A 6,318-nucleotide genomic window follows, 5' to 3' on the forward strand; every position below is an offset into this window, starting at 1 on the left:
CTTTCAACATAATTTTTCTCTAGGAACACATCAAAAATAAACACAGGGAAGCAACAACGCGAGCTATTGATCTACAACATAATTTACAAAATACTATCAGGACTAAGTTCATGATAAATTTAAGTTCAATTAATCATATTACTTAAGAACTCCCACTTAGATAGACATCCCTCTAATCCTCTAAGTGATCACGTGATCCATATCAACTAAACCATGTCCGATCATCACGTGAGATGGAGTAGTTTCAACGGTGAACATCAATATGTTGATCATATCTACTATATGATTCACGCTCGACCTTTCGGTCTCCGTGTTCCGAGGCCATATCTGTTATATGCTAGGCTCGTCAAGTTTAACCTGAGTACTCCGCGTGTGCAACTGTTTTGCACCCGTTGTATTTGAACGTAGAGCCTATCACACCCGATCATCACGTGGTGTCTCAGCATGAAGAACTTTCGCAACGGTGCATACTCAGGGAGAACACTTATACTTTGATAATTTAGTGAAGGATCATCTTATAATGCTACCGTCAAACAAAGCAAGATAAGATGCATAAAGGATTAACATCACATGCAATTAATATAAGTGATATGATATGGCCATCATCATCTTGTGCTTGTGATCTCCATCTCCGAAGCACCGTGCTTGTGATCTCCATCTCCGAAGCACCGTCATGATCACCATCGTCACCGGCGCGACACCTTGATCTCCATCGTAGCATCGTTGTCGTCTCCTCAATCTTATGCTTCTACGACTATCGCTACCACTTAGTGATAAAGTAAAGCATTACATGGCGATTGCATTGCATACAGTAAAACGACAACCATATGGCTCCTGCCAGTTGCCGATAACTCGGTTACAAAACATGATCATCTCATACAACAAATTATATCACATCATGTCTTGACCATATCACATCACAACATGCCCTGCAAAAACAAGTTAGACGTCCTCTACTTTGTTGTTGCAAGTTTTACGTGGCTGCTACGGGCTTAGCAAGAACCGTTCTTACCTACGCATCAAAACCACAACGATAGTTTGTCAAGTTGGTGTTGTTTTAACCTTCGCAAGGACCGGGCGTAGCCACACTCGGTTCAACTAAAGTGAGAGAGACAGACACCCGCCAGTCACCTTTAAGCAACGAGTGCTCGCAACGGTGAAACCAGTCTCGCGTAAGCGTACGCGTAATGTCGGTCCGGGCCGCTTCATCTCACAATACCGCTGAACCAAAGTATGACATGCTGGTAAGCAGTATGACTTATATCGCCCACAACTCACTTGTGTTCTACTCGTGCAAAGCATCAACGCATAAAACCTGGCTCGGATGCGACTGTTGGGGAACGTAGTAATTTCAAAATTTTCCTACGCACACACAAGATCATGGTGATGCATAGCAACGAGAGGGGAGAGTGTTGTCCACGTACCCTCGTAGACTGACAGCGGAAGCGTTATCACAACGCAGTTGATGTAGTCGTACGTCTTCACGATCCGACCGATCAAGTACCGAACGTACGGCACCTCCGAGTTCTACACACGTTCAGCTCGATGACGTCCCTCGAACTCCGATCCAGCCGAGTGTTGAGGGAGAGTTTCGTCAGCACGATGGCGTGGTGACGATGATGATGTTCCACCGACGCAGGGCTTCGCCTAAGCTCCGCAACGGTATTATCGAGGTGTAATATGGTGGAGCGGGGCACCGCACACGGCTAAGAGATCTTAAGGATCAATTGTTGTGTCTCTGGGGTGCCCCCTGCCCCCGTATATAAAGGAGCAAGGGGGAGGCAGCCGGCCAAGGGGAGAGGCGCGCCATAGGGGGGAGTCCTACTCCCACCGGGAGTAGGACTCCTCCTTTCCTTGTGGGAGTAGGAGGAGGGAAGGGGAAAGGAGAAAGAAGGAAGGGGGCGCCCCCCTCCCTAGTCGAATTCGGACTAGCCCATGGGGAGGGGTGCGGCCACCCTTTGAGGTCTTTCCCTCCTTTCCCGTATGGCCCATTAAGGCCCAATACGAATTCCCGTAACTCTCCGGTACTCCGAAAAATACCCGAATCACTCGGAACCTTTCCGAAGTCCGAATATAGTCGTCCAATATATCGATCTTTATGTCTCGGCCATTTCGAGACTCCTCGTCATATCCCCGATCTCATCCGGGACTCCGAACTACTTCGGTACATCAAAACTCAATAAAACTGTCATTGTAACGTTAAGCGTGCGGACCCTACGGGTTCGAGAACTATGTAGACATGACCGAGACACGTCTCCGGTCAATAACCAATAGCGGGACCTGGATGCCCATATTGGCTCCCACATATTCTACGAAGATCTTTATCGGTCAGACCGCATAACAACATACGTTGTTCCCTTTGTCACCGGTATGTTACTTGCCCGAGATTTGATCGTCGGTATCTCGATACCTAGTTCAATCTCGTTACTGGCAAGTCTCTTTACTCATTCCGTAATACATCATCTCGCAACTAACTCATTAGTCACAATGCTTGCAAGGCTTATAGTGATGTGCATTACCGAGTGGGCCCAGAGATACCTCTCCGACAATCGGAGTGACAAATCCTAATCTTGAAATACGCCAACCCAACAAGTACCTTTGGAGACACCTGTAGAGCACCTTTATAATCACCCATTTACGTTGTGACGTTTGGTAGCACACAAAGTGTTCCTCCGGTAAACGGGAGTTGCATAATCTCATAGTCATAGGAACATGTATAAGTCATGAAGAAAGCAATAGCAACATACTAAACGATCGGGTGCTAAGCTAACGGAATGGGTCAAGTCAATCACGTCATTCTCCTAATGAGGTGATCCTGTTAATCAAATGACAACTCATGTCTATGGCTAGGAAACATAACCATCTTTGATTAACGAGCTAGTCAAGTAGAGGCATACTAGTGACACTCTGTTTGTCTATGTATTCACACATGTATTATGTTTCCGGTTAATACAATTCTAGCATGAATAATAAACATTTATCATGATATAAGGAAATATATAATACTTTATTATTGCCTCTAGGGCATATTTCCTTCAGATGGTGCTCGAGGAGGCTGGGGGTGGTTCCATTTATAGGCGAGCGGAGAGGGGGGGGTTCGGGCTCCACCGGTGGACACCTTTCCACGGCGCCCGGCGACGAGCGGCGTCAGTGAGAGGGGGAGAAGTCGACGCAGCTCACGCGGCTGTTAGATAATAACGAGAAATAAATGAGACACGAGAGACACGGATTTTTACGTGGAAACCCTTGCAGGAGAAAACCACGGACGCACAAAGGCGCAATCACTATGAGGAGGAGTATTACAAGCACGAGACGACAGGCCGTCTTAGGTGCGACTACATGGGGTATATATGAGGGGCAACACATAAGAGTCCTTGTAGGACAAGTAAACGAGTTATACTCGTACGCGTCGGTACCCATACCGTATGTACCATGTTTAGTCCAATAGGGTAGAATTTGGATCACAATTTAACAATCTCCACCTTGAGCCAAATTCCCTCCAGTAGTCGAAGAAAGTAGATAACTCCATCCAAATCAGCATAAACACCTTGTGCGTCAAAGTCCATAGGACTAGTGAGAAATACCAACTAAGCCTGAGCAAAGCTCAAACTTATTGGTCGGAACTGGCTTTGTCATCATATCAGCAGGATTATCATGAGTACTTATCTTGCATACCTTCAAATCGCCTTCAGCAACAACATCTCGAATATAATGAAATCTGACATCAATGTGCTTTGTCCTCTCATGATACATTGGATTCTTTGTAAGATATATGGCACTTTGACTGTCAGAAAATATGGTAGGGCAAGATGAATCTCCACAAAGCTCAGTGTACAAACCTCTCAACTAGATAGCTTCTTTGCATGCCTCAGAAATAGCCATATACTCGGCATCAGTAGTGGAACAAGCCACAATAGACTGCGAAGTTGCTGTCCAACTCACAGCACAACCACCAATGGTGAAAACATAACCTGTGAGCGATCTTCTCTTATCCAAATCACCAGCAAAATCAGAATCAACAAAACCAACAAGTCCATCTCCAGTTTTCCCAAACTGTAAATAAGCATTAGAAGTACCACGCAAGTATCTGAAAATCCACTGAACTGCTTTCCAATGCTCTTTTCCAGGATTTGCCATGTATCTACTGACAACACTCAATGCATATGATAAGTCAGGACGAGAACAAACCATGGCATACATAAGTGAACCAACTGCACTCGAATAGGGAACTCTAGACATGTACTCAATATCTGCATCTGACTTAGGACATAAGGCTGATGATAATTTGAAGTGTGCAGCTAATGGAGTACTTACTGGCTTGGCATTATGCATATTAAAACGACGAAGAACTTTACCAATATATCCCTTCTGACTGAGATGCACTTTTCCAGATGGTCTATCTCTGGATATTTCCATGCCAAGAATTTTCTTTGCTGCACCCAAATCCTTCATCTCAAATTCATTACTCAATTGCTTCTTTAGTTCATCAATATCTGACATACTCTTTGCAGCAATTAGCATATCATCAACATAAAGGAGCAAATAAACAGTTGAACCGTTGACAGTTTTCAAATAGACACAACTATCATAATTAGACCTTTTGAAACCTTGAGAGAGCATAAAGGTGTCAAATCTCTTGTACCACTGTCTAGGAGATTGCTTCAATCCATACAGAGATTTCTTTAACTTACAGACAAGCTTTTCTTTTCCAGGAATAACAAAACCTTCAAGTTGTCCATATAAATATTCTCCTCTAATTCTCCATGTAAGAATTCAGTTTTAACATCCAATTGTTCAAGCTCAAAGTCATGCATGGCAACAATACTGAGTAAAGTGCGAATAGAGCTATGCTTCACAACAGGAGAAAAGACTTCGTTATAGTCAATACCTGGAATCTGACTGTAACCTTTAGCAACTAACCTTGCTTTATATCTTGTCTCATCATTAGGAGAAACACCTTCTTTCCTCTTGAAAACCCACTTGCAACGAATAGGATTCTTCTCTCTAGGTAATTTTACTAAATCCCAAGTGCCATTCTTTTCAAGTGATTCCATCTCATCATGCATAGCGGTCATCCACTTATTACTATCACCAGAAATAATAGCCTCGGAATATGAAGAAGGCTCAGCATTACCTTCAATTTTCTCTGCAACAGATAAAGCAAAAGAAACAATATTGCATTCTTCAATTAACCTGTCAGGTTTATTAATACCCCGTCTAACTCTGTCACGTGCGAGATTCCAACTGGGTGGAACAATATGCTGATTTGGAGTAGGAGTGACATGTTCATCATCAACGACGGGTTCATCATGTGCATCAACAATTTCATTACCAGATGTATCACCTGAATCAATAACATGCTCCACCTGAATAGTAGGCTCCTGAACAATAGGCTGCTGTTCACTCTCAATGGGAACATTAGTAGATGAAACATCATGTAACATAGCAGATTCATTAAACATAACATTTCTGCTAATAACAACCTTCTGGGTTTTAGGATTCCACAATTTAAAACCTTTAACACCAGACTTATAACCAAGAGAGATGCACTTAACAGCCCTAGGCTCCAATTTTCCATTATAACCAAGAAATAAGCACTCAACAGAATATTTTCTAGAAAATTTTACTATTTTATTTGTGCAAGAAAATAACTTTAAGTAATTACTCATATGCATAACAAATCATTTTATCATTACCACAAGTAGATCTTAGCTTCTTTACCAACTAAGCTAGTTTCAAACATTCTGTAAATCAAGCATAATAACTAACAAACACTTAACAGAATATAAATAACATAATAGTTATTTAAATGCATGGATTAATCATTTCATTCAAGTAAGAAAATCATAAATATTGAAATGACACCATGAAAATGTTGTTGTGGCTTGCCTTAGTGCAGACGAGGTTCACAAGCCTTCTGGTGATCCTCAAGACAAGCCTCACCCTCTGAAAATAATTTTAAATACAAGAAGAAGATATCAAGAACACTTCTGAAAATCACCAGAAAATCTAGGCAACACAGAAAAATCTCATTTTTGGTGAGCTGCTAGATTTCTATGCAAAGAACACAATGCAAAAAGAATCAATTCATTTGGACTTATGGTTGAAGAGTTATGGCTGTGTGAAGCTTTCTGTAAATTCAAATGAATTTGAATAAAAATAAAACAAACTGGGGGGTGACGTCGAAGGCGTAAAGCCCAGGGGTGCCACCACTCGTACTGCTTCGCGCGCGTACAGAGTGGCTGACTAGCGGCCCCCGCTAGTCAGGTGAGGAGGAGGGGGAGAAGGAAACAGAGGGGGTCACGACTTCGCCGGAGC

This window comes from Aegilops tauschii, chromosome 1 (genome assembly GCF_002575655.3).
Source record: "Aegilops tauschii subsp. strangulata cultivar AL8/78 chromosome 1, Aet v6.0, whole genome shotgun sequence".
NCBI classification, from domain to species: Eukaryota; Viridiplantae; Streptophyta; class Magnoliopsida; order Poales; family Poaceae; genus Aegilops; species Aegilops tauschii.